The 22,500-nt window shown below is 36.7% G+C and overlaps 1 protein-coding gene across 5 annotated transcripts in view; it reads left to right on the plus strand.

The window, feature by feature from the left end:
• LOC106883437 (uncharacterized) overlaps window positions 1–22,500 on the plus strand; it is a 152,392-nt gene that overhangs the window by 80,052 nt on the left and 49,840 nt on the right. For 2 of the 5 annotated variants that reach the window (XM_052966911.2, XM_089350382.1), the window contains exon 1: window positions 5,911–6,514. The exons of the other annotated variants lie outside the window; for them this stretch is intronic. The gene's annotated coding sequence lies outside the window, so the exon portion shown is untranslated. Of the gene's footprint in view, window positions 1–5,910; window positions 6,515–22,500 lie in introns of those variants that run through there. 5 annotated transcript variants of the gene reach the window in all.

Here is a 22,500-nt window from a genome sequence, read left to right on the forward strand (position 1 = left end):
TTTAATGTCTATACATACAGACGCACTTACACATAACAGGTATACGAAGATATATTTATTTGACTAAACTTATATTTGAGCCACGATGGCAATCATCAGTTTTTCACAGGTAATATCACGATATATGATATAAAGTGGTTTCATAGGAAAACATGTTTTATCCTTGGCTTTAGCCAGTTCTTTATTGGGATCTTTTTCCTTTGAACGGCAGATCGAGAAATTAATTTTTTGTAACTAAACACTTTCAAACTTCGGACACTGGTAGAATGTGTTATATAGAACATCTTTTACTCTTAGCGTTGTTGAAAAAAGTTTCTATTTTCAAAGTTATTTCGTGTTAAAGTTGTCGTATTTCGGTAATTTCAACCAATCAATGACGTGTATTCAGCTGAATAAAATTACTGCCGTTGTTTGTCAACAACAACTATCGGCGGTGTATATTTCGTTTGTCACTGTTATTTATGACATCGTTCGTGTGCTTGTACTGGTTTTAGCTTCAGGGGTTCAGGGTTTTAGGGTTAGGGTTAGCGTTTTAGGGTTAAGGTTAGGGTTCTAAGGTTAGGGTGAGGGTGAGGGTTTAGGGTTAGAGTTACGGAAAAAGTGAAAAACTGAAGAAATTGGAGGGGGAGTGGGAAACAAAATGTCTTTCCGAAAATAGTAACTGAAAAACAGGAAAAAAAAACTAAAATGCAGTAGAAATGCACGAACGATTATGGTGGTGCCATGAAGTAAACATGCTTCAGATACACTCGTTTATTCATACAAACGTAACTGAGATGAAATATGTCATAGATAACAGTGACAAACGAAATATACACCACCGATAGTTGTTGTTGACAAACAACGGCAGTAATTTTATTCAGCTGAATACACGTCATTGATTGATTGAAATTACCGAAATACGACAACTTTAACACGAAATAACTTTGAAAATAGAAACTTTTCTCAACAACACTAAGAGTAAAAGATGTTTTATATGACACATTCTACCAGTGTCCGAAGTTTGAAAGTGTTTAGTTACAAAAAATTAATTTCTCGATCTGCCGTTCAAAGGGAAAAGATCCCTTTATTGTTCTGAGTTAACCCATGTGCGAAATCTTCTTCGGTCACTCTTACTCAACAAAGCCATGGGTTCTGATGTTGTTACTTTCCATTTGTGTCATTACTCGTAGAGCTTTTTCTACCAAAGATATACTTTTCAATGCTGCGGACTAATATGTGTTGTGTTTGAAATGTTACGTGAGCAAATGTCACTTCAATGTGAGAATAGTGATTTCAAAGTGAGCACATTTCACAAAAATAAAACTTTGACCAACTTAAACTATTTTTCAAAGTATTTTGTTTGTTCGTTTTTCTTTCTTTTTTGCTATTGTGCTTTGTTACTACTAAAAATAATTTTTTCAAATATTGAATATTTTAAGGCCAGGAATATATTTTCTTATTCATTAACGCCCTTGTTCACAATGGTGTCGAAGTTTCCTCTCGCGACAATTCATAATTGTTATTTGAAATGTCTACCAGAGTATTCACCCACGCATAGTTTCGTGAATAAAATAATGCACTCAAAGCGGATCTTTCCTCTCAGACATTCATGCAGAGATAGTTGTCACTCATTCAAGTGCTTTAAAAGTCACACACCAAAAAAAAGCAACAAAAACAACCATTTCATGCGATTTTTTTTATGTTGCTTGGCTTTTGAAAACGTAAGTTGGCAATGTTGATATTACAAATGATGTTATGATATTTTAGTGTTTTATTTTCTATTTAATATATCTTTTTGCATGAATCTAGAACTGAAATCTCTATTCTCACAAATAGTAGCAAAGTGGCCTGTTGAAATTATTAAGCTCACTTGGAAATGGCAATATCTCACTTCGAAAAAAAAAAAATGCTGGTGCTAACATCAATACGCACATGCACGCATGTGTGTGTGTGTGTGTGTGTGTGTGTGTGTGTGTGTGTGTGTGTGTGTGTGTGTGATGACTGGGAAGCTGGCAAATAGGACTCACTCATGGATTCCATTTGTGTCTCATCTCTTTCCTCAGAAATTTCCTCTCAGACTGTTCCATTACGTCGTACATGAAGAGATTTCCGCACTACTTAAATACAGAGGTCCCAATGCATCTACGTAACGATATGAAGGGTGGGTAATCTAGTTTTACCAAGGGTTAGGGTTAGAATTTAAGGTTAGTTTTAGGGTTAGGGTTAGGATTACGCAGAAAACGGGTGGTGTACGTATTCTTTACCTCCGCCAGTTGGGGTCAGTTTTTAGTTTCGACTTACACAAGGGCCGCTTATGTGCAGTCACAATAGTTTTGGAAAAACTAGATTACCTTTTTTAGAAGCGTCGGAATCTCTGTATTTAAGTAGTACCAAGATCTCTCTCTCTCTCTCTCTCTCTCTCTCTCTCTCTCTCTCTCTCTCTCTCACTCACTCTCTCTTATCCAACTCTAGCATACTCCCAAGATATCGCCACCTTTCTTTCAGTTCTTTATTTCTACAATTCTTACACGGACAGTACTGGCTATCATCACAGTCGTCATCCACATCTTTGAGGCCACACACAACTTATATTATACTTCCATAAAGAGAGAGCTCAGAAGCATTCTCCAGTAAGGACATGATAATCTAGTTTCCTTCAACAATATCAAAACACAGTCATTTTAACTTTTTAATACCAAACCATCTGAGATCACCCTTGATTCTACAATACAAACTTCCGATTCAAAATGATAGAAACTGAAATTTCCCTTTAAAATTTTATCCTAATTCATGTTACAAATACCAGCTTAATAATGACAGTTATTTTACTAATTCTTCGTTATTTTCAAAATTATTTGAAATAAAGACAGTGTAGTTCATTAAATAAATGTTAATGAAAGAGGCAAACAAACACTCGTGGAGTTCTACACTTCATAGCCAAGAACAACACAAGCTAAAACCCTTTCGTTCTGCTGAGAAAACTACTACGTCTCGCAAACTCGGATAACAGCGGCCATCATTACCAAAGATTAGGCTTCTTTTTCCAGGTCATAAAATACTTCAGCCCTATAACAGTTGCTGGTCTTTTACAAAATATATACATGGTCCTTACCAGGACTGCTTATCTAAAGCGGCACTACCTCTACACATCTAAATATTATTGACCACATCTACTATAGGATTTACATAAAATTTACTCACCAGTACATTACAGCAATTACAATGCAGTGTTGTTTCTTCTTCCTCTGTAAGAGTCACATTTTCTCATTCTCTTTGCTAGTGGGCTGCATACCATCTCCGTTCAAATGTATTTGAAACATTCTAATCTCTTCCACTTATCCCGACTATTTCTTGACCCCACCTCCGAAAAAAGCCTTTTACTTATCCTCCTTGCATATGAATACAGCCATCTTGAATTCAGCTCAAGATCTTCACCATCACCACATGTATTAAACCTACAACAGCTCAAATTAATATTAACTGCATCGACTTAACCACCTCGAGAGAACTCGTAAAAATCATGACTACTACACTACTCGTTCGTCTAAAATAGGTTTACCACACATCTTGGCTGACTGTGACTGTCCTGGTGAGACAGTTCTATCCTGGTGCTCTGTCTGGTTAGCAAATTTGTCCTGTTTGGCGCTGATATGTCTCAGGAATTTTCAGTTGTAGGTCAAATAATTCAATTCTAAGAAGGTAAAACTAAAAATGCTGAAATCGGCAATTCATCCATATACAGCTCATTTAGAAACTCACATACTCCATGTCAAAGTTGAGTCTAAACCTTGGTCTTTATCAGCGGTCCATCAGGTGTGCGTTGTACCTACAACGAGATAGAACTCTCAAGCCATACGTATTGTAGGCATTATATTTTAGAGACATCTTGCGAATATATGTGTGTGCATGGTCTTACGTCATGGATGTATTTCCTATTATATATTACACAGACCCGAAAGGTACATATTAAATGATTTCAAGATATCATTTTTTGTGGTTTGACTTCCTTATTATAACTTAGACGACTCGGTGCCGATACAAACAAGCCGGTCCAGACTCCACTGATGCAGATACTCTAACAACGATTTGGAATGGTTTGTTATATTTGACTCGAGTCGAAAATCCCGGTAAACGTGCACAGCTTCCTTGCGTTACATGAAAAATACACACGCATACACATATATACAGTGGGCTTCTACACTCTTTTCATCAATCAAATTCACTCACAATCGGTTTTGGTTTACCCGGGTCCATTGTAGAAAACATTTGCCCAAGTTACTGAAACTACAGCCCATGAAATTGATTCAAATTTAAAGTGAATTTGGCAGCTTTGTGTGTTGTTAATTTGTCTCTTCTGCAATCTAATTGCTTCAGTTTTAACAGTCTCTGGCCAGGCTGGTAGAACTCTGCAATTTAGACTGTTTGGGAAATAGTGATACATGAGAAAACTTAGGATAGTCTTGTTGTGTCTTGGGCGGGTCATTACTACACCAATAATAATAAATAAACGCACTGGTACATTATTACTTCTTTATTGTGAGTCAATCGGTTAAATATCTAACCAATCGGTTAAATACTAGCCAATCAACCGGTTGTTTGTTAAATTGCTTTCGTCACTATTCGCGGCCTCATAAATGACATGCCCTCCCACTCTTCAAGGTCTGCCAAGTGAAGTAAGGATGGTTTAGATCAGTGGTTTTCAGCCAGGAACCATATGGCCCCTTTGAAGAATAAGGGAAGCTGGATAAGGTTGATAAGTTCATTTCGTAGCTACCTTGTCTTGGGTTCAATCCCATTGCACGGCACCTTGGGCCAGATTTTTTCTATTTTAGCCACGTGCCGACCATTGTCTTATGAGTGAATCTGGTCACCGGAAAATGTGTGGGAGCCTGTCGTGTGAGTGTGTGTGTGTGTGTGTGTGTGTGTATGTGTGTGTGCGCGCGCATTCCTTTTTGTGTGTGTTTGTATGTGTGCATGTGAGAGAGGGAGAGATGTCTCTACCACCACTTGTCAACCGGTGTTGGTTTGTCTATGTCCTCGTAACTTGGCAGTTTGGCAAAACAGGCCGATAAAATAAGTACCAGACAAAAAAGAAGATCGGTACTGAGGGTCGATTTGTTCGACTAAACCTATCAATGCAGTCTCCTGACATAGCTGCAGTCCAATGACTGAAACAAGTCAAGTATAAAAGATATCTGGATTTTCGTCACACCTCTGCGTCCTGCTCATGAACACAGATCCACTACAACTTTGTCGACTCTGTAGTGGAACTACGTCAGTGACCAGGTTGCAGTTGTGCAACGAAATTTTTCACATTTCATTAATTAAATTTCAATTTAAAGTAAATGTAACAATTTTAAGTGTTATTAATTATTTCTTCCTCGATGTAGTTGCCAGCACTAGTGTAGCTAGAGTGTATGCCGCCCGAGGCGGCCCTTCCATTTGCCGCCCCCGGACCCCACAAAAAAAAACACATATTGCCTGAAGCTGACCCAAAAGTGCCGTCCCTTTAAAAGTGCCACCTGGGGGTGGCTCTCCCCTCCCCCCAGCTACGCTAGTGGTCGCCAATCTAAATTTCTATAGGCACTAAATTTCTTAAGAATATATTACAAAAAATATATTCTTTTACTCTTTTACTTGTTTCAGTCATTTGACTGCGGCCATGCTGGAGCACCGCCTTTAGTCGAGCAAATCGATCCCAGGACTTATTCTTTGTAAGCCTAGTACTTATTCTAACGGTCTCTTTTGCCGAACCGCTACGTTACGGGGACGTAAACACACCAGCATCGGTTGTCAGGCGATGTTGGGGGGGGGGGACAAACACAGACACACATATATATACATATATACATATATACGACGGGCTTCTTTCAGTTTCCGTCTACCAAATCCACTCACAAGGCTTTGGTCGGCCCGAGGCTATAGTAGAAGACACTTGCCCAAGGTGCCACGCAGTGGAACTGAACCCGGAACCACGTGGTTGGTAAGCAAACTATTTACCACACAGCCACAAAAATAAATTCATAAAAACCTCGTCCGGACTCAGACACATCTGGGCTTATAGACTGCACTTCATTCTGTATGTTGTAAACGTATCCAGCATCATTTACAGCGAATCTCAACTTTTCCTTTCACTTATACTCTCGGCTTGATGTATTCCACAGTTATATATAAAAACATCACACGGCAAAATGATGCGTATTTTTTTTTCTTTTGTCTTTTATTAATTTTGCAGGTGATATATCAAAGCGAAACTTTGAATATACTAAACATGGTTATGATATTTTTAACCCCCTGCTATGTATCCCCCACCGCTACCACCGGCGTGGTGGATGAATTTATTCCTGGTTGAGAATTGCCAACGAAAGACGTTTTAATAGAAGCCGAAGTGCGAAAAAAATAAATTAAAATAACAATACATGTGAAAGAGTAGGAGTGATAGGGAGAGAGGGAAGAGGAGAGAGAGAAGAGGAAACACGGATCTTTATATTTAATAGCCAGAAAGTGAAGTCAATTTCATATGACTACGCAGGTAAGAGTTCAGATATATTTTCTCTTCCTGATACGTGAACTTTTCCACTTTGATTTTAAAAGTTTCTCGATAATATGTAAGAAGTATGTTTATATATGTAACTTAATCTTTAGCAACAGATACACTACACTGTTGCTTGTATAGATTTAACGTTAAAATAGTGTGTGCGATGTTTATAGTTATCATGCGCTAGAAAACAAGAATTCGACTTGATTTCCATCACAAAGTCCGCTCAGTCAGTCATTGATTTACTCGTTCACTCACACACTCATCAGCTCATTTATTCTCATATAATATATATATATATATATAACAAGAGCCAATATACATATATATATATATATATATATATATATATATATATATATATATATATATATATATGCGTTACTGCATACGAGCATTGTAGATGTGTGTGCGTGTAGCTGTATTCGTGCATTATATACACACACGCGCACATTTATAATGCTTGTATGCAGTAACGCATATATAATATTGAATATTATATATGTGTATTATATTATATTGTATTATATTTTATTATGTTATTATATTATATGCGTAACTTCATACAAGCATAATAGTAATGCGTCAGATGTGTATATGAAAACAACATTACTAACTACCATAACAGGTAATGTAAGCATTTAACTGGAGATCTGTGGGACTTTCGTTAGATCCGTATCATAACTTTACATTGACCGCAACAGTGTTTGTCAGTCGCTAAACCTTCAGGGCTGTACTCGAATCGTTGGACTTCTATTTACTCTTTCTGTCGTATGTATGTATATTTACAAATATCTATTCATTTGTCCGCATGTACGTGTATTGGCATAGACTTTTAGGTTCCTTAAGGCGTCATTGGAGCCAACCACACCACATTGGAATGTGTGTTTACGTATTGTAGATAGATAGATGTGTTTATACGGACTGTATTTATGCGGTTTGATTCATTCTCATTTTGTTTTGTTTTGTTTTTTTCATGTTAATTCTTTTGGAACACGTTCTCACGCATTCTCACACATAAACAACAAACATATTCCTATATGTTTTATATAAGTATCTATTTCGTACCTTTTGCATCCACCGATCTAAGAGATATTAGGTTATTTATTTCATGGTCAGGCTGTTATTGGGACGATGGAGGTCGAGTTATTGTTGGTATTTAACCCCAGGTCAATCGTGATTGAAGAGACCTATAATTATAGATCTCTAAATTGCGATCATCCCATCTTTTTCAGACACATTATCTAATATTTTCTTTCCTTTTCTGAGATATTAGGGTGTAACATGATGAGGATTGCTATTTGGTTGCTATTTTTAACTATCGAATGACATGTGTGTTGGTCACCCGCTTTGGCTTCACAAATTAACAAGAACCAATAAATATATTTGCATCTGTTTCGCGATATCCGCATTCCAGGTGTACACGAAGCGTAAGTCTACTATTCTCTACCAACCCCATCATTAGTACTGCTCCCTCCGCATCACCTCCGCCATCACCACCACCTCTACCACTACTACTGTATGTATGCCTGCCTAGATACGTACACGCTCTCTTTCTCTCCACATATAAGTGCGTGTGTGCGCGTGTGCGTGTGTGCGCGTGCGCCTGTGTATTAATATACATATATATGAGTCGAGTATATTAATGAATTTTTGAGTGGGTGTATTTATACATATTTACACCTTTTCTTTAGCTATGTCTTATGATCATCAACATCATCATCATCATCTTTCGCAACGCTACTACATGTTATGTTCCTGCACTCAAAACAAATGTACGATCAACTGTTGTTTAGTCCCAGGTTGATCTCGATCCAGCAACTTTTATCATCAAAGACGTCCCAGACGTGGTCCTCACTCTGTCTTCTTTTTCATTTATGTTGTCTACCTAGACGGTAGGCTGTTATTTGAGCGAAATTTTGCTGCTATTTCTAGCACGTCGAGCGACCACATAAAGCTCTCCCCGTTGGCCCGTATCAGCAATCCTTAGGAAAATTACCCTTTCTATTACTGACACAGGGCCAGAAAATTTGATGGGAGGGGGACAGTCAATTACCTCGACTCCCATGCTCAACTGGTACTTATTTCATCAACCCCCGAGAGGATGAAAGGCAAAGTCAACCTCGGCGGAATTTGAACTCAGAACATAAAGATGGACGAAACAGTGCTAAGCATTTTGTCTGGCATGCTAACGTTTCTGGCAGCTTGCCGCCTGAATCCTCAGAAAAATTACCAGTGCAAGTATGTAATTATATGGTTTTATAGGCGTAGGAGTGGCTGTGTGGTAAGTAGCTTGCTTACGAACCACACGGTTCCGGGTTCAGTCCCACTACGTGGCACCTTGGGCCGACCAAAGCCTTGTGAGTGGATTTGGTAGACGGAAACTGAAAGAAGCCCGTCGTGTATATATATATATATATATATATATATATATGTATGTATGTATGTATGTATTTGTGTGTATGTTTGTGTGTCTGTGTTTGTCCCCCCAACATCGCTTGACAACCGATGCTGGTGTGTTTACGTCCCCGTAACTTAGCGGTTCGGCAAAAGAGACCGATAGAATAAGTACTAGGCTTACAAAGAATAAATCCTGGGGTCGATTCTCTCGACTAAAGGTGGTGCTCCAGCATGACCACAGTCAAATGACTGAAACAAGTAAAAGAGTAGAATTTCAGTTATTTTGACAGCCTCTGTGTTAGGAGTTTGTCCACATTTTTAATATACTCTATATGTCTTATAACAATGATTTGTTATACGTCTATAACAAAGATAACTCTATATATGTCTATAACAAACCTATATGCAATATATCATCATCATCATCGTTTAACGTCCGTTTTCCATGCTGGCATGGGTTAGACAGTTTGACTGAGGTTTGGAAAGCCAGCAGCTGCACCAGGCTCCAATCTGATCTGGTAATGTTTCTACAACTGGATGCCCTTCCCAACGCCAACAACTCCGAGAGTGTAGGGGGTGCTTTTTGCATGCCATCGGCACAGGAGCCAGTCAGGCAGACCTGGCATCAGCCACGTTCAGATAGTGCTTTTTATATACTACCGGCACGGGAGCCAGTCAGGGGACACTGGCATCAACCATGGCTGATATATATATATATATATATATATATATATATATATATATATATATATATATATATATATATATAGTATGGTTTCAGGTTCAGTCCCACTGCGTGGCACCTTGTGCAAGTGTCTTCAGGCTGACCAAAGCCTTGTAAGTGGATTTGGTAGACGGAAACTCAACGAAGCCCACCATGTGTGTGTGTTTGTCCATCACCACTGCTTGACAACTGGTGTTTGTGTGTTTGTATCCTCCCCCCTGACTTAACTGGTCAGTAAAAGTGACCTATTGAATAAGTACCAGGGTTTGAAAAAATAAATACTGGGGGTCAATCCACTCAACTAAGAGTCTTCAAGTAGTACTTCTGCACGGCCACAGTCTAATGACCAAAACATGTCAAAAAAAATAAATGAAAGAGAGAGATTTTCATAAATTCACTTACGTAAGTACATAATGTAGTAGAGAGATATGCTTGTTATATCAAAAGTTGACTGTCTTACTATAGGTTTATTAGAAAAGAATGGAAAATTATTAAAATCTAAGCTCTCAGTATTATCATCATCATCATCATCTAATGTCTATATATAATAATAAATGAAAAGTATTGGTTTATGGCATTACATTTCATGGTTTACAATCTTGCAGTTTGTTGAAACGATTGTAAACCATCAAATAAATTTTAATGTTATATGCTCCATTTTTCACTTATTATCAATACTCTTGAGATGCAAGTAAACTTGCATATTTCCTGGTTGTTTAAAACAATAGTTTCCACAAGAGAAATTCTCCTCTTTACAATTTCAGCCAGGCCATTGCATAAGTGCTTCCTGAGATTAATGCCTTGATCAGCTAATCCTTTTTCACTTATATATATATATATATATATATATATATATATATATATATACACACAGTCATCACTAAAGTGACAGACAGTGCTAGTAAGCACCATCATTGCTAGAAATAACAGTTAAAACAACTCTTAGCTACATGAGAGCACTTGACTCCATCCTGCTTGTCAGTCTTAGAAAAGTGCTCCCACGTGGCTAAGAGTTGTTTTAACTGTTATTTCTAGCAATACTGGTGCTTACTAGTACACTCCATCACGTTAGTGATGACTACACTAGTTGCCTATCGGTTCAAAATTGTGAATACCCACCTTAATAATTTCAGTATATATACATACATATATGTATACACATATATATACGTGTGTGTGTGTGTGTGTATTTTTTTTAATGTGTACAAATAACACGGAAAAATAATTAAATAGTTAACAGGGTAGCAAAAATTCACATTTTTGCCAAGGACATTACAGCCTACTTATAAAGGTAGAAATTCCAGGGTTAAGTGAAATGTTTTTGTATAACATGGATAAATGAAGAAATGGAGTCAAATGCAGGTGTTATTCAAATCTTTATAGTTCCGACACATGTTTCGAAGAGCACATTAATATTATTCCGGAGGGATAAAATTATGTAAAACAACGCATTCATCTCGTCAGTTAAACCAGCTTATTGATGTGTTTGTTCCTCATTTTTTCTCTGACGAGATGCTTGCATTGTTTTACATCATTTTATTCCCTCCGGAATAATATCAATGTTTTCTTCGAAACATATGTCAGAAGTACAAAGATTTGAATAACACCTGCATTTTGACTCCACTTCTTAATTTATATATATATATATATATATATATATATATATATATAGTATTATTTTGGATTTCTATCTTAAGACTTACAGATAGATGTTCTGTGTGTTTATACATGGATGTTTATATCTTTTATAAATTTATTACATTTATATTAATATTTATATTCATTAAATGTATTTCCTATATTGTGATGAAACAAATGTAACACAAAATAAAAATAGTATCACATATTCCAGTTGTTATTTTAATATATATGTATATATATATATATATATATATATATATATATATATATACAGGGTGTTTCAAAAAATTTGATATCATTTGAGATGTAAATATCACAGAAACTACAAAGTCAAAGCAAATGAAACTAAACAGGCTTAGTATTGAGTAACATAAGATTTATTCTTCCAAATTTAAAAGAGAAATTCAGAGGTATGTGGATTCCATGAACGATTTCACAAATGTTCAATATACGCACCACCTGAGACACGGCACATGTCAAGTCAGTAGTCCAGCTCCTCCCAAACAAGCTGCAGCATGTCTTGGGTTACAGTCTCCAGTGCGACAATGATTCTCTGCTCAAGTTCCTCTAGGTTGGCAGGAAGAGGGGGGGACATAGTCCAGGCCCTTCACATAGCCCCATATTTGCACTTTCACTTGCCAACTGCCGTCATGGCCTGAACAAGCTGCCGCTTGTAGGATTTCATTAGCAAGCATTTCCTCAGGACGTGCTAAACTGTCATTGAAGGAATCTGGGTTTCCAGACTTGTTCTTCTTATGGACTTCTTGGGGCTTTGCAAAAGTTTTTGGCAAACCCACTCAACTGTCTCTTACAAAATTAATGGTCATCCAGATCCTTTTACCCTGTACAGACAGCCTTCCTCTTTGAATTTTTTGTCCCATGTCCAAATCTGCATTGCCGTTGGTGACTTTTTAGAGAACTCTCTCACAAATGTATGCTGCACAGTCTTCTTCAACTGTGTTTGAGCATACTCCAACACACAAAACGCCTTTTCTCTTCCAGTGAATACCATTTCTATACCTGAAAAGATAAACGTATCAAACATTAAACATAAAATGTTGACCTGTTTCTACACATGCTGTTAAAATTTGAAGTCATTTGAACAAGAACTGGCAAAGTTATTAGATTGCGAAATGATATCAAATTTTTTGAAACACACTATATATATATATATATATATCATCATCATCATCGTTTAACGTCCGCTTTCCATGCTAGCATGGGTTGGACGATTTGACTGAGGACTGGTGAAACTGGATGGCAACACCAGGCTCCAATCTAATTTGGCAGAGTTTCTACAGCTGGATGCCCTTCCTAACGCCAACCACTCAGAGAGTGTAGTGGGTGCTTTTACGTGTCACCCGCACGAAAACGGCCACGCTCGAAATGGTGTCTTTTATGTGCCACCCGCACAAGCCAGTCCAGGGGCACTGGCAACGATCTCACTCGAAAATCCTACGGGAGCCAGTCAGGCGGTACTGGCAACGGCCACGCTCAAAATGGTGCATCTCATGTGCCACCCGCACAAGAGCCAGTCCAGGGGCACTGGCAACGATCTTACTTGGCTTGCCGGGTCTTCTCACGCACAGCACATTTCCGAGTGTTGAACACTTATTTCCATCATTTGACATTTACACACACACATACATATATATATATATATATATATATATATATATATATATATATATATATATATATATATATATATCAATAATTGAGATTCAGTTAGATTGAATACTTAAGTTGAAACATCAAGTCAATCCGATATTATCCACACAGCTCGAAGTACAGTGAATAAAATCAAAATATTTGAGAAAAATTATATTAATGCACCCTACTGGTTAAAATTCTATTTATTTATTTGGGCAGCTGAAGATAGCACTGTATTTAAATTGATGTAATGATTGCATTCTTCGATGAAATGGAGCCACTTGAAATGGTTGTACTGCATCACTATTTGATATCCTCTTGCTTATTTTGATTATATATATATATATATATATATTTGACAGAATGGGATAACAAGCCCAAGGTTGTGAGGAGTTTTTCAGACATTTATAATGAAATAGTCTACAGCTGTTTCTGGGATATTATGGATATCCTTTCATCAGAGACGGTGTGAGAAAATATTGTGGAAAAGGAGGAGATAGGGAATATAGAGGGAAATGAGAGAATGAAAGTAGAAATAAGATATATAAAGATATTGTAGTTGCAGTTCCATTATTCGAGGAAAATGGTGTTTAGAAGTAGTAAAAAAGTTTCCTGTACATGGTATGTATGGTCCAATAGCATTTCCTGCTTAGTCCTTTCAAAGTATGGAGCCATGGAATAAAATATTAATACAGACAGCTGTGTGCAATGTGTTACCAAAAATGAAAACTATAATTGCCACTAAATGTAACTAGGATGTTAGAACACCTACATTGCTTGAAATAAGAGCTAAAAAGCTCTGATGTTGTAGTTAAAGCACATAATTGTATACATATATACCCACAGTGTGTAATCACCTGAAAGGAATTCTCAACCAGTGTTTTTGGGTGATTACAGTCCCTGTCAGTATATATGTATTTAATTTTGTGCTTTAACATAGCATTAGAGCTTTTTAGCTCTTATTTCTAGCAATGTATGTGTTCTAATACCCTAGTTACATTTATGACAATTATATATATATATATATATATATATATATATATATATATATATACAGAGAAAGAGAGAGAGAGAAAGGTAATGGTGTCAATAAGACCCTAAGGTGTCAGGTAAGGCTGAGTAAGTGCTATGGACAGACTATTTTTGGTTAAGCTCCAGGTTCGGTGATTATGCGAATGAGGAGTCCAACGTAGGTCATATATTAATATGTGTATATATAAAAAAATTTTTAGAATGAGATAAAAATCCAAGGCTGTGAATGATTTTAGAACACGTCTATTTTTATTCCTCCACTTCACTCTCTATTTCATTTCTTATCTAGAATAACTATTGCTTAACCATTTCCTCACACTGTCTCCAATGAAGGGATATATAAAATATCCCAGAAACAGCTGTAAGACCTATTTATAAATGTTCTAAAATCTTTCACAGCCTTGGATTTTTATCTCATTCTAAAAATTTATATATATATATATATATATATATATATATATATATATATATATATATATATATACATATATATATATATATATATATATACACAAGGTGTCCACAAAGTCTGGGTACATGGGGATTAACACATACTTTAAGAAATTATTATTTCTTATATTTAATTGTTTATGTTATGATTTTATTTACTCCATGTACCCAGACCTGTATATGAGTGGTTGGCGTTAGGAAGGGCATCCAGCTGTAGAAACTCTGCCAAATTAGATTGGAGCCTGGTGTTGCCATCCGGTTTCACCAGTCCTCAGTTAAATCGTCCAACCCATGCTAGCATGGAAAGCGGACGTTAAACGATGATGATGATGATGATGATGATGATACAGTGTGTGTGTGTGTTTCAGACTTGAATGCCTTACATTCTAAGGGTGCTACACCCCATCCAGGTCATGACTGTTGGATACCCAATATGCCATTGTCTGCATTGCAACCCTCCTGGATGGTTGAGGTGCCCCAGAGGCAAGATAGCTTTGGTGCTGTAACCAGCTCAGTCTAAGATGACAGTTGACTGTAGTGTAAATTATACCTTTTGAAAATTCACTTCTATTCCTTCTTGACCAGATCCAATTGGAACACTTCTCAGCTGTTTTTGCCATTGCTTTAAGAGGTTTGGATCTCTGCCTCCTAGAAATTGAGAACCATTTCATAAGATCATTGGCCGATTTGATGCCTACCTTTATGGTGAGGACTTTGGTTTGGAAATCAAATTCCCTCTAGAGTTTTCATTTAACAACAACGAACATTTCCCTACTTAGAATCAAAGGTCAGGATCAGTGGTTCTCAACCAGAGTCCATAAAAGATTTTTTGGGACCTACACAGCAAAATAGTAAATTGGGGATTCACAATAGAATTTCAAGGGCCCCTGAAAAAATTTTACTTTAGATGTATGCATTGGTATTTATTCCAAAAAACATCTAGGTTTCTTTCTCTGACATTTTACATAGTTCAACCTACAAAAGTTAATGTGTGAAAACATTAATATATAACTTTCTATAAAATTAGGTTTTAATAGTAACCAAAGTGGTCCATACATAAAAAATGGTTGAGAATCCTGGTCTAGATGGTGGTATGTCTGCTGCTTAATATTATAGGCCAGCTATTATTATCATCTGGTTATTATTATCAAATAGGCTTTATACGAACGTGATTGCAAACAGCAGTTTATATTCTGTGTGGGTGTGTTTTCTGTAGGTTTCAGGGTGTGTCTCAGGTGTCTCTTTGTAAGTTTAAGTCATCATCATCATCATCATCGTTTAACGTCCGCTTTCCATGCTAGCATGGGTTGGACGATTTGACTGAGGACTGGTGAAACCGGATGGCAACACCAGGCTCCAGTCTGATTTGGCAGAGTTTCTACAGCTGGATGCCCTTCCTAACGCCAACCACTCAGAGAGTGTAGTGGGTGCTTTTACGTGTCACCCGCACGAAAACGGCCACGCTCGAAATGGTGTCTTTTATGTGCCACCCGCACAAGCCAGTCCAGGGGCACTGGCAACGATCTCGCTCGAAAATCCTACAGGAGCCAGTCAGGCGGTACTGGCAACGTCTGCAAGAAAAATGAGAAAATAAAAAGAAATATGTGTGGAGAGAAAGGGAGTGGTTTTATATATGTATAGGTGTGTTGGTGCAAACAGGAAAAATAGAACTCAACATATGAGTATACTCTTTTACTTGTTTCAGTCATTTGACTGTGGCCATACTGGAGCACCCCCTTTAGTCGAGCAAATCGACCCCAGGACTTATTCTTTGTAAGCCTAGTATTCTATCAGTCTTTTTTGCCGAACCGCTAAGTTACAGGGAGGTAAACACACCAGCATCAGTTGTCAAGCAATGTTGGGGGAACAAACACAGACACACAAACATACACACACACACACACACACACACACATATATACGATGGGCTTCTTTCAGTTTCCGTCTACCAAATCCGCTCACAAGGCTTTGGTCGGCCCGAGGCTATAGTAGAAGACACTTGCCAAAGATGCCATGCAGTGGGACTGAACCCGAAACCATGTGGTTGGTAAGCAAGCTACTTACCACACAGCCACTCCTACACCTACAAAATTATTGGGTTCTCATCAGAGACATCCACATCAACAGAATGACTCAAGGTCTGAGAGTTTCATGCAATGGCACTTCTCAAACTGTTCTTTGATTGGTGCCAATGCATGAAACTCTCAGATATTGAGTCACTCTGTTACTTCTGCTAAGTATTATTATATACACACGCACACACACACACACACACACAAACACACACACACACACACATATATATATATATATATATATATATATATATATATATATATATATATATATATATTCTCAGAGTGGTTGGCATTAGGAAGGGCATCCAGCTGTAGAAACTCTGCCAAATCAGATTGGAGCCTGGTGTAGCCATCTGGTTCACCAGTCCTCAGTCAAATCGTCCAACCCATGCTAGCATTGAAAGTGGACATTAAACGATGATGATATATATACCCCAAGAAAGTTAGGGGTTGAGGATTCAACCCACTAAGGGATAATATATATCCAATATACTGCTGGGAGGGTGCCCAATTATTGTTACACTAGTGTTATACCAAGTGCAATAAGTGGGTGTGGATAAAAGGGGTTTTTTTTACCCTAAATTTATATAGCAATAAGAAAATGGAGGGGAATATGAGGTACTCATCAACTTGCAGACACTATATTCCATTGATTAATCTGTTTATTTTATAAGCAAAATGACAAAAAGGACAATATACAGACACTTATGACATACCATGTCATATCAACAATTAAGATTTCAAATTTAATGGACATCTAGCAATTGGAGAAGGGACAAAATCTTACAGCTGTTTCAGCTTAGTGTTGGCATGCCCCATTCTATCTATATAACTCCAGTACGCTGGAGTAATCAGTAGATGAAAATGGTGTAATGGAGGTACATGCACGATTCACTAGGCCACTTCAGAGATTTACAAAATTCAATTCATGAATTTTGCAAAATTTACATACAAATATAAAATAACAATAAAAAATAAAAATATAAAAATGTAAGGCATATAAAAACATACAAAAAGTATATAAAAAATCATATTGAGTCATAAAAACTCATATATACATGCATATGCATGTATACATTGCCATATACAGATATACATGGATACTCATGCATCTATGTCTTTGTAATGTATGTATGTATATATATATATATATATATAGCCATGTGGTTTCAGGTTTAGTCTCACTCCACAGCACCGTGTGTCCAGTGACCTGTACTATATAGCCTGTGGGTCAAGAAAGGTCATATGTGGATTTTGTAGACAGAAACTGATGGGTGGAAAAACACAAGATGCAACTAAATAAGAATCAGTTTGAATTAATCCACTTTGATAAGAAGCTGAACTTAAGCTGCTGTACACTCTTCCCTCTTGGCATCAAACATCACTAGGGACCTCAGAGTAACTGTCAATAATAACTTAAGCTGGAATTCCCACATAAACAACAAAGTCGACGTGGCCCACAGGGCGTGCTCCTGAATCCTTAGAACCTTTTCGTCTAGAGACACTTCTACCATTATTACCCTTCTCTTCTCATCTTTTGCCCATTCTCATCTTGAATACTGCTGTTCACTGTAGTCTCCCCACATGAAACAAAGTATTATAAAAATTGAAGCATCCCCAGAGATCAGCCACAAGTAAAATAGATGACATGACAGGTTTTGATAATTGGAATCATCTTGAGAAACTGAAACCTTATTCCCTCCAATGCTGCTCTGTGTGTTATATCATTTGTAAGATGTGGAAAATATTCCAACAGTATTGCCCAAATGATGTTAAGAAACACATAAAGCTTGTTATTCTCCTCTACAAAAATCATGCTTGCATCACATCACAATACAAAGACAGAACTATTTCACCTCAACAGGCCCTGCTCTTTAACATCATGCCAAGACGTATAAAAGAAGACAAGAGATCTCATAACATTCAAATGGTTCCTGGATGAATGCCTCCAACGGATTCCAGATAAATCTCCAGCATCCAAATATATCTCTGCAAACAATAACCTTTTACACAACTGTTATGTTGCCCCATGAATGACCAAAATATGAAATGTCATTAAATGGTGCTTTTATGTTGGTCATGGCATGGGCCAATTCTAGTTGAAACTTATCTAAGTGTGTGTATGTGTGTGTGCATGTGTATGTATGCATGCCAGTGTGTGTACATGTGAGCATGTGTGTGTATTTGTTTACATGTCACTCATTTCTATTAGAGTTGTGACATTTATGTTGTTGAAAATTCCGTCAATAAATCATTGAAGTTACTTGAAATAAAGCATCCTTTATTTGAAAAACAAGGGTTAGTGACAGGAAGAGCATTTTGCTGTAAAATAAATCTGCAATCACATACCTATGTGGATTTCCATGATACTTTCAATCAACTTGGGCTATACCTTACCTATACTACTCCTGATTACTAACTATATATAAACGCTTTATCCAGATGTAAAACAACTTTGTAATTCCTATTAGCATATGGTGGAAGTTGACTCATGACTGAAGTTGACTCATGACTGAAGTTGACTCATGACTGAAGTTGACTCATGACTGAGTAAGACCACTTCCAAGACCCATTTCACTCAAAGAAACTTCTCATGTTTGGTCCCCACCACCCATCACTGATAATGTTTCCATATGGTTACCAAGGCCCACAAGGCACTTATGTCATTTCACATTGACCACAAGTCAGCCTCCCAGCAACAGCCTAACCATCTGGATGTAGGAATCTACAGTGCCCAGTGAGTCCACTACTGACCCATACACTGTGCTACACAAGCTGCAGGAAAGATCATGATGGATATCACATCAGTAGACCATGGCATCCCTGTGGCCACACTTGTAGCTGAGTAGACCTGCCTTTGTGAAGCAGTCATGACCACACTGGTCACATGAAAGCGACTCTTTTGTGCTCTTCTCACGAAGTGTGTTCACATCCTCTTTATAGTTGCCAGCATGTTTTTAACTCCGTGTATGCTACCCAGGTGTTCTCAAATTCTTTAACATCAGTCGCAATCAGATTCCTTTACAGCTCCCCATCTGATGCCAGATCTTTCCAGATGTTAGTATCAATATTAGTTTTTTTTTAAAGTGTGTTTCTAAGATTATCTCTGAAACACTTGGTTCACTTGCTCTGGAGACATTTTTCTTGCTCCAGGTCACCATACAGCACCTGTTTTGGGATACAGGTGTCCTTTAAATGGAGAAGATGACCAGACCATTTTAGCTGGTTTTTCATTATCATGGACTCGAGAAGTGGTTTAGTATGACTGAATAAAAATCAATAATATTGAACTGGGTTGTTTGTTGCATTATGTTATTAAATTATTCTGTTACTGACATACTATTGTTCCATAAGAGAAAGAATATTGCATTTATTTCTATTTTAAATGGAATAGAGTCCATGATTAGCATACTAAATATTCATAATTTGTTTTTGTTTTGTTTTGTTGTTTGTTTTTATTTTTGTTAGGATTTTTGTGGTAGTGGTGGTGAGGGGTTAATTTAATTGTTTTCAAACTGGTAAATACCATACCCACCCACAAAAAATATTAATAAATTGTTTTCATCTCTCACCCTCCTTATATTAATGAGAAGCGAAAATAATGTTTGCCTCCATATAATGATTCATTTTTGCTATGATGTGTTGGGAAAATTCAGAAAGTTTAAAACCATTTTAACTGATTTTAACATGGCAATTTGTCTACCCAAAACCCCTTTTCACTCCTCACACCTTTCCTTGCTGTGAGAAACTTTGGGTTAATTAGTTTCAATTAAGGATTTCTAGAAAAAAATATACTTATGATCTTTAAGAGTAATATATGGTAAGCACAAGAGGCAAAGGCTAAATATTCTATTCTGTCAGCAGTATTCACGCTAGTAGTTGTAGCTTTAATAGGTTAATAGAATTGCATTGTTGCCAGAGATTTTTGCAAATATCGATGATGCTGTTGATAATAATTTATTGAACCTACTTTTGTCTATAGTGTCAACGCTTTTGATCTTAACTGACAAAGCATAAATTTCTCTTCGTGCTTTTTTTTTTTAATTTCATAAAGCTGTTAAATTCATGCTCAACACAATCACTCCCTGGCTTACACTAAAATGCATAAAGCAGATTGCACAGCACATATGAAATGCAAATACTGCCCAGCAATATTATATAACTGACATTACACATACTCTGCACAATAGATGAAACACTAAAATAACCCCAGGAAACAAAAAGCCAAATGTAATTCTTCATTTTCCAATACAGCAATGCTCCACACACCTCAGGAACAAAACGGTGCACCTGATGATGCTGTATAAACTCACATAAAAACTGTTATGATGATGATGACCATACCTGCTAACTAAATTAGCATGCACTAGCATGCTCGTTTATTTAGCAGGTATTTTAACTTCACTCGATGCTTGATGACAACAAGATGCCCCAAATCTTAAGAGTCTTCCTTAGGATTCTTGCAGAATATAGAATGGTACTTTTCTATAGGTCAACAGAATTCCAGTTCCAATCTCTTTCAGTCTCTTAGGTAGCATTTTGAGTGTTGTGCCAAGTGAACCAATTACTACAAGAATAATTGTTGTCGTGATTTTCCACAATCTCCTCAACTCTATGGCTTAATCCTGATATTTCTCAATTCATTCAATTTATTTGGTATTGATTCTACTATCATAGGAAATTGTAAAATCTATTATCTTACATTGTTTGTTTATTTTATCCTCTATGATCATATCTCATCTATTTGCTTCAATAGTATGGTCAGTCTTTGTGAGGAAATCCCACAAGATCTTGTAATTCTCACTTTCTGTCACAGCCTCTGGTTTGTGCTCATACCACTTTTCTGTTGTTTTGAAGCTAGCAAAACACTCAACTAGCAAAATGCTAACACAGAGAAGCAAAATAAAAGTTTCAGAATCATTTTACTATTAAATTATGTCAAAGCAACAGTTTTATTTTGGGTATCTTTTATCTTTTACTTGTTTTGGTCATTAGACTGTGACCATGCTGGGGCACCAGCTTGAAGCAATTTTATTTTAATGAACCAACCTCAGTACTTTTGTTTTTTTAAAACCTGGTATTTATTCTATTGGTCTCTTTTGCTGAACTGCTATGTTACAGGGACATAAACACACCAACACCAGTTGTCAAGTGATGGTGGAGGACAAACAGACACAAAGACATACATACATACATATGATGGGCTTCCTTTACTTTCTTCAACTAAATCCATTCACAAGGCTTTGGTACAACACACTTGTCCAAGATGTCATGCAGTGGGACTGAACACAGAGCCATGTGGTTGGGTAACAAACTTCTTGTCACACAGCCATGCCAAAAAATTTTAGAGAGTTTCGTAAATTCAAACATTTGATAATATATTAATTTTTTCAAATATCTCAATGTAATTATTTGTTCAGACATATATAATCTGATGTAACTGCAATTATTTTGTAAAATATGTATAATGCGAAAATTGCATTTTCATTTTTTTTTTCCTTTCCATAGCTTCTAGATATAAAATCAATTTGTCAAATGATATCATCAGGTAGATTCCTTTTTTACAACAAATTATTTGCATCTGCAAAGTATTTAATAATAATAAATTAATAATTAATATTACATTTAAAATTCCTAGTTGTATTTTAAATATTCAACACAGACAGCAATGAATGGAAACTATTTATTTTTACATTTATGTTCTCTTGAAACTGAAATTTGTAATTATCAACGTGACTTCTTTGAAGCTGGCTATATTCTGTTACATTGTGGTGAATTGGAGTTCTTACATTGACACAATATCATAGGCTTTTAGTTGAAGAATATAGTCCACTGAATTTTTCCTAGTTCCTGACAGATAAGCTTCTATTAGCTTCTGAGTTCAGGCATGGCTGTGTTCTTAAAAAGTTTGCTTCAAAGCAATATGGTGTGATCCCACAAAAGAGAATCTTCAAAAAGATTTAGATGTTGGCTAGTGTCTTGTGATTGGAATTCGGTAAATG

This window comes from Octopus bimaculoides, chromosome 4 (assembly GCF_046866305.1).
Source record: "Octopus bimaculoides isolate indiv1 chromosome 4, ASM4686630v1, whole genome shotgun sequence".
NCBI lineage: Eukaryota > Metazoa > Mollusca > Cephalopoda > Octopoda > Octopodidae > Octopus > Octopus bimaculoides.